The following is a 7,918-nucleotide window of genomic DNA, read 5'->3' as shown; positions in this document are numbered from 1 at the left end:
TGAGAAAACATATGACTACAGGCCTCCAATCTATTGTTCTCACTCCGTTTCTCCCACAATCTCGCTCGCTTTGTCTGATTTTTGCAAAAATCCCACTGTTTAAAGAAATAAACGACTGAAAACAATAACTATCTTCGCTCTCACTCTTCATCACTGCCATCGCTCATCATTAAATCTCTATTTCTCTCGAGTTCTGTTTTTATCTTTATCACTCTTTTCTACACTCTTCCCTCATATATCTGTTGTGGTGTATTGTAGTTGCTTTATTTGTTATGATGCATGGTGTCACCGGGCGCACGGATATGATGAATGCTACATAAAGACTAAGAGCCGGGGGCTGTCCATGAGTAGTTTGCCACGTGCTTGCTCCCAAACGGAAACCATTTCCTCATGCCCCCTGGGGTCACGCAAAATCATGTTACCAACCTAAAATGGCTCCCCCCTGAAGCTTTCACCCAACCCCCACAATACATCCAGTTCACCAGCAAAGAGCTAATAAAACAGCTCTCCATCACAGAGCGAATCGTTAGCTGTGAAAATATGAGACGGCTTATCTAATGTAAGTCTATGGAAGTGTGTTTGTATGGTTTTTGAACTTAATTTGACAGAAATTACTGAAAAATATGGTTTTAAAAAAATTGCAAGGGCTCTTGAAACAGTGACACAAGAAACCCAGGGAGAATTTTGCTATATACATATATATATAGGCATATATGCATGCCTTGGAAGCAAATGTAGGTGTCCGTACTGGTGTGTTATACATACTGTACAAACATTTTTAAATTCACAGCATCTACAGTACTGTTAAAGATGTAATATATCTGCAATGTTAATTCATTTAAACACTGATTCAGGTCATAATAGAGATACACACCACACAATAGTAATAGAACTAAAGATTTCACTGTAAATGCATTATAGAAACATTAGAAACATTAACGTTGAAAATAACTGTTATCACTTTTACAGTAGTCATTTTCAAGTGAGGCTTCTCTGTGATAAGCATTTCCTCAGTTCTGATTTGCAGTCTTCAAAGTTGTTATGTCACATTATAGAGACATTTAACAATTTCTTTAAAGCAAAGCAGATTAAAAATGCTTCATAATATCAAACTTCATTCCACGCCACATAAGAATAATATCCGTTCAGTTAAAGGACGCTTTGTAAGGCTTCTGTGAGCAAGTAACAGCCAAGGAGGGATAGCAAAAGGTCAATTGCAACAGTTTAAATCAATGAGTATCACTGTGGGAGGCTGACACAAATGCTGCATTATAATTTGCACATTATTTGTCCTATATATTATGCATCAATGTGCCCCAAATCATTGTGAGAGCTAATTTTGCCCACAACCCCTTGCGCTATGGAAGAGGAAGGTTTTGATTCTTCTGTTTTTGTTTAGTCAAAAAATGGTGTCGAATGCAAAAAAGAGAGTATGTCCCAATATTAGCATATTTTCTAACAAAATATTCTAAAGTGCTTTATGTACAATCTCATCAGTGAAGTACATACATTTAGTATGTAGTGTATGATGCTGATGACCGAAAATGTCCATGATTATCACATTTGCAGGAATAGCAATACCAGATATGACGCATTATAAACCCACAGAATCTGAATGATTTATCACAAAACACTTAAAGTATAATTTGAGTCAAGAATACACACACATCCCGGCGGGAAGTACACATTCTCTGGCGTTTGAATAATTTCCAATTAATTTCCCTTCCTGTTGATCCTCCTGTACAATTTTGAGGCAGAAAATCCCATAAAAATAACAATCGTTAAAAAAATAGATGGGTATGCCAATGCTGCATATCTTTGCAACCCAGTGGGGCTACTGCATACTTAGAAGTTATCTCCCTTTCTCCAAAACCAATTTAGAGGCAGCATGATTAAGGATATCCAATCACATGGGCTATACTCGCCTGGGGTAGAGAAGAGCACAAACTAGGATCGTCCAGAGAAAAAACAATTCAGCACGCAGCGTGTATGTGTGTGTGTTTAATCGACCCCCCACCATGTGTTTTGAACCGAAGCGTGAAGCTGCAGCTCGCCTGTGTTTAAAGGATGCAACATATCTACTAAAGACGCAGACCGGGCGCTCGCAGACAACACGGGATTATCCCGTATTCTGAGGAGCTGAGTAAGATCAGAGACCTCTTCAAACAACAGAGACTTCTGCCCGCTTGCAAAGGGAGCGGACAGCTGTCAAACCAACATACCCAATCATTTATATGCATATGAGGACAATGCATAGAGAGCTTCAGCACTGATGTCATAATTAAACCCAATTTCACAGCGTAATATATAAAACAATATTTGATTTGTGCAATTCTGCTCTAATTAAGGTTCACGGCTCAAAGGAACGGCATTTGCATTTTACGAGATATGAGTGGTGGGTAAACCTGATTGATATTGGCGTCTTCACGGAGAGCCGGGCCGCTTCCTGTAGATGAGATAACACACTCTCTCTTCCTTCCTGTGCCCTTCTGTTTGCTGGTCTTCCTGGCCTCCTGCCACAGCTTGCTGTACAGATAATCAATGACCAGATCATGGCCGCCAGAGTCTGTCAGCGTGACTCAGCATTCGCCCATTTTAAGATCCGTCTCAGTCAGGTCTTACCTCAGAGTAAAGAAGCCACATTTGAACTCAATTCAAGAAGACAAGAGGCTGTTGGCGTTAGGAGGCTCACAGGTATGTGCTGAAACTTTCCACATGAAAAGTCAACTATTATTTTCATCTCTTTCTTCCATCTATTGATCTGGCAAATCGGACAGGAGAATTGGTTCTGTACCCTCTTTACTAAAAAAAAAAGAAAAAGAAAAGAGTGTGCACACACACACACACACACACACACACACACACACACACACACACACACACACGCACACACACACACACACACACACACACACACACACACACACACACACACAGCAACAAAACAAGGTTTTCAACAAAGACCACCATGCCATGCATGGCCGACCCTTACACAAACCCACATAGGGGAATAGATTTTGTCCGCTTAAGGAGGCGGATTTGAGTAGCAAAGTAATGTATGGAGAGAAAAAAACAAGACAACAGAATCGCATGGACAAAGCTAAGATGCTGCATATTTTCTGTTTACATTTCGGCTGCTTATCTGTATGCATCTATATGTATTTAATGTAGTTATTTGACTTTTAATAGGGATGCCGAAGATAATGCATAAACTAATTCGATTAAGTATGTTTAATTCCATTAAATCCATTTGATAAAATTAGTCAATTGGTACAAATTTTCATAAAAATGTATTATTCATATGTCTAGCATGTGATCTTAAGCAATGTCATGCACTTTTATGGAATTTTGTCTAGCCATTTTTTTGTTATAAATTTTGTCAGTAATAATATTCCATTCCTTGACATTACATGGATTACCGGTACTTCATTTTGGTTTGTGACAGTTTAATATAAAACAAGATAATCGCATAACTGTAAAAAGGTCAATGTATTTATTCATTTTCATTATAATTGTAAAAAAGTTCTTAATTTAATTTCTAATTAAAATTTTTGACACACCTGAATAAATGTTTCTTAAGATCCAAAAGGTTTGACCATCTTACTTTTGAATGCTGTTGGTCGCATTCTGTGAAAAGAAAGTGATGAAAATAAAAATCTACCCAAAATTTCTATAAACATTTTCTATGAGATGTGGCCCTGTCTGGAAGAATAATAGTTAAATCATCTAAAAAGGTGCCAACAAATAAAAATGTCTCAATTAGTCATATTACATTTCATTGAATTTAACTTTTTTTTCTTTTTGTATCAGGAAGTGAACAAGTAAATATTAATTAAACATTTAATCATTTGTGTAGATACAGAATGCATTTTCTTAGATGAAAACCAAGGTATCAGTATTAACCTTTTATGTAGGTGTTTTTTTTTAAACATTTATTTCTATTGACATTACCATTTCATTCTGTTCTGTGCAACTTCTAAAAGTCTGGTTTAAATAGTTTGCCTTGCAAGAGTATCAATAAATGATGGTGAAAGAACAACTCATTCAGAACAACTCTAAAGGATCACAGTTGGGAATTTTGTCAAAAGTAAAGATATTTGACTTTTTTTTGTGATCTAATTAAATGATCATTGAAGCTCAACAAACATTACTTAGCAAAATACACAGTGGATAGGGATGTTATTGAGAAGGCTAAGGGAGGATTATCAATAAAACATCTTTGCTACTGTATATATTATTTTACATTCTTTCCTTAAAAGAGGAACTTAATGCTGTAATGAATATATTGCATTTTGAAATGAATAACTGAAAGATCTCACTTGCTGAATGTGTTGGAATAGTTTGGCACTGTCTGGTTGGACTGTGGCGCGTGCTGGGGTGGATTACTGGCCAGCGGTGGGAATGGGCTGAGTCCTCTGAGCCACTGCGGCACGGCAGATCTGCTGACCTTGCTGTTCTGCCAAGCCCCCTCAACCGGCATCTCAATGAGACTGTGCCAGGGTCCAAACTCCCAGGGGCTGCTATAGGATTTAATCTTTAAAGAAGCTGCAGATAGAGAAATAACAAAAGAGAGCAAATCCAAGAAAATTTGTATGATACTGATCAATGCAGCAGACCCGCATCTACTATAAACACGTATTTTGTTAAATTGTTGCTATAAGCGATTAAAAAAACCTCAAACCAAAACCAGTCTGGTTTGCTGGTCTTAGCTGGATTAAGCTGGTTTTGGCTGCTTTGTGTCTTCGGCCAATCTGGCGTTTGTTTCTTCTGTGGAACACAAAGACATTTTGAAGAACTGTTTTTGTTCGTATCATAAAAGTCAATGGGGTCCAAAATAAGACTTTCATTGTATAGACAACAAACACCAATGCGTCGTCCCAGTTCGCCTACTTATACTACGACCTAAAAGTATGTACTCTTTTTGTGAAGAAAATAGTTGAGTGTATAGCAGAAGAGTATGCAAGCTTTGGGATATCCCACTTTGTCATCTTTCACGGAAAGCTCTGTCGCTTAGCAGTACGTTGATTCTGTCACTGTAAAATACCGGGCCAATTATCTTGTCACACAAATCATCAACATTCAATTTAATTTAATTTCCTACAGTTTCGGAAATAAATGTAGTAGCACATTGATCTGCCAGTCGTGGGTCTTTCATTCGGAGAGCTATCCTCATGTGTTTGCAATTGAAATAATGATACAGTAAATTGCGGCAAAAGACTCGCACATCCGTCATGTTTGTACAGTAGTTCTGTTCGAATCCTCATCCAACTCGCAATGGGTTGTGGGCAATATTAGCTGTTAGAGTGCGCATCGATCTGCACTTCAAATTCTAACTGTTAATAGTAGACCATCCCTGTATCTTTGGTATACTCATTTCCAACATACTACGATTTGGGACGTACTAATTCTGTTTTCGATTACTATTTTTAGGACGAATAGTATGCAAATTGGGTTTTGAAAAAATATATTTTTCAAAATACATAATTTTTTGTTTCACAGAATAAAGTCATGCAGGTTTCGGAACGACATTAGGGTGAGTAAATTACCTTGCTCTTTTATTCAAATTCACTCTTGCCGTTTTTGAGAAACCAATACCGTTTTACCTGCATACACATACACTTCTTAGCACACATACACACTCCCTCAGTGCCATGTAAATAGACCGCTGCATGGGGAGAGATGTTGTACAACTCTCACTGACTCATGCACAGCACACTTTCAATCTTCCTCTCCACTCCATGCTTCGGCTGCCATCCCATAATCCTCTTACCGCCTGTGTCACACTGACATACTTCTCCCCCCCATCCCTTTCTCAGCATTGGCAATGCACACTCACACCTCCGTGGCCATATCCAGTCAATTAATCGATGCTAATGTAATACAGCTCTCATCGTGCCACCATCGGGACAGCGTCACGCCACTGATCGCTTCACGCCGACCGATCTGCTTACGGGAACCCAAGGTCACGGCTTACAGGTTGCAATGCATTTGAGTGTGTTTACAGCAATTAAAACGGGCAGCGTGAAGGAGAACGGCAACTGTGAGTTTGGGGGTGGAAGGAGAGAAAACATGGGATTAATTGGCACATTATTGGATCACATGTCACTGTTGACAGGATGAGGCAGGTAAACATTTGAACTGGCTAATCGATAGTGCAAACACATGGAGGGCATGAAAAGAGATTTCAGATATGCTTTGAATAGAATAGAATAGAATAGAATAGAATAGAATAGAATAGAATAGAATAGAATAGAATAGAATAGGTCTGTTTGGAATTGATTAGCCAAGTATATTCTATTAGATATTAAAGGTAATTACCATATTGGAAGTGTGGCCAAATTTGACCAAACCCCTAAAATAAACATTGAGTTACAATAGTGAAATGGCACAAAGCTGTATTCCATCTGTCTATTCTACTGAAGATGATCCCATTCGAGAGACACTCTCTATGCACAAATCCTGACGTGCTCGGATTGCATTTTACGGCAGCTGATACAGCCTGTGGAATCTGAGGCGTTTTTTTGTCTGGCACATATCTGACATAATTCTCACTGTATCGAATACCCATGTCTCATCCATTTGCTGCTATTTTCAGAGCAGATAGATGAAAGAAGGCAAACGAGAGATATAAAATAGAAGCACACATTCTAACATGAGTTATCACAGCAGATGAAAACTTGGCAAAGAGATGTAGGGATGTGAGAGTAAATAACCCTCCCCATATAAAAGAAAGATCACAAATTAAATTTCTCCTATATTTCAATAGTTTCCCCTAAACAGAAATAAGAGCAAATGGAGAGGTAAAGTAGAGAAAAGGACATTTCACATGTCTCTCAAAGTGTGCTAAAATTTTCTAAGTCTACAATCAACAGAGATCTCTGTATAAATTTGAAAATTTCTTATTCTTCCAAGACCAAATTAAATGAGATATGCAATCGACATTATTTGTATAATTCTAATTGTATAATTCTATATAGTATACACAAAAATTCATTATTTATTTTTATTTATTTATTTATTAATTTTTTCACTCATGTTGTATCAAGCCTTTCTTTCTTTTGCAGAACACAAAACAAGATATTTCGAAGAATACTTTAACTGTTTTTTTTTCTATATACAATGAAAGTCCACATTTCAGTCTATTTGTATGTTTTCTAAGCCAAACAAGCATCTAAGATAAAGGTGATATTAAACAGTTTGAGATGAAGATGAGATACTTGCAATACACAAAAAAAGCAGATTCTAAGCAATAAAATGTTCCGCTAGGCCGCTACAAGAGAAAAACGTGACTCTTTTGTGGTCTTAAAAGTGAACCTATGCCAACAGTGGGACGCATGTTTCTATCCGTCTCTTTGATTGACAGACAGGCCCGGGTAAGCAGGTCCTTTCAGTCTGCTTTTTTCTTTCGTCTGATCTTTGATTCCCATGGTTACAACCTTGGGAGGGGAGATTTTTCGGCACAATGTGTTGATGTATTTAATTCAACAAAATGAATTTCAAAAGGCTTCAGCTGAGGGACCTAAATTCATTCTCTTTCTTCACAGTTCAGACTATTATTCAGAGGAGGACAGAGAAGGATTTATTGATGTTTCACGGCAAACAAAAGTCATTGATTATTGGGTTTGAGGCTTTTGGAATCATTTGTCAAAACGTGTCGTGGACCATTTTTAACATGCTATCATAAGACGCTGATGGACTTTAAAAGATCCCGTTTTAAGATTGTTTGTCATTTACACAGTTTATGCTGTCAGGGGGCCGGTACTAAAAGTGGTTAGTCGAGAAGGGTGACTGGGTGAGACAGGGTTAGAGGGAGGGGTAATGGGGCAGATGAGGCAATGGCAGACATGACATCACTCTTTTATTTATGATCCCCCTTAGAACTAGGCAAAAAATTGCTCTGGTCCCCCCATCCACCTCC

The 7,918-nt window shown here is 37.9% G+C and overlaps 1 long non-coding RNA gene across 2 annotated transcripts; it reads right to left on the bottom strand.

Annotated features, from left to right (window-relative positions):
• Positions 1-2,410: 2,410 nt before the first annotated feature.
• LOC307001417 lies at positions 2,411-4,742 on the bottom strand. 2 transcript variants are annotated; one of them, XR_013798234.1, is made up of 4 exons: positions 4,675-4,742; positions 4,320-4,545; positions 2,623-2,802; positions 2,411-2,526 (listed from the first exon to the last, which is right to left on the bottom strand). It is a non-coding gene; the product is annotated as an uncharacterized lncRNA (long non-coding RNA). The 2 variants fall into 2 exon arrangements; XR_013798235.1 differs by having other exon boundaries at positions 4,320-4,736.
• Between the last annotated feature and the right edge of the window lie 3,176 nt (positions 4,743-7,918).

Source organism: Phoxinus phoxinus (genome assembly GCF_949152265.1).
Source record: "Phoxinus phoxinus genome assembly, chromosome: 7".
Classification (NCBI taxonomy): Eukaryota; Metazoa; Chordata; class Actinopteri; order Cypriniformes; family Leuciscidae; genus Phoxinus; species Phoxinus phoxinus.
Note: the sequence above shows the minus strand (reverse complement) of the source record. Positions and strands in the feature narration are given on the sequence as shown.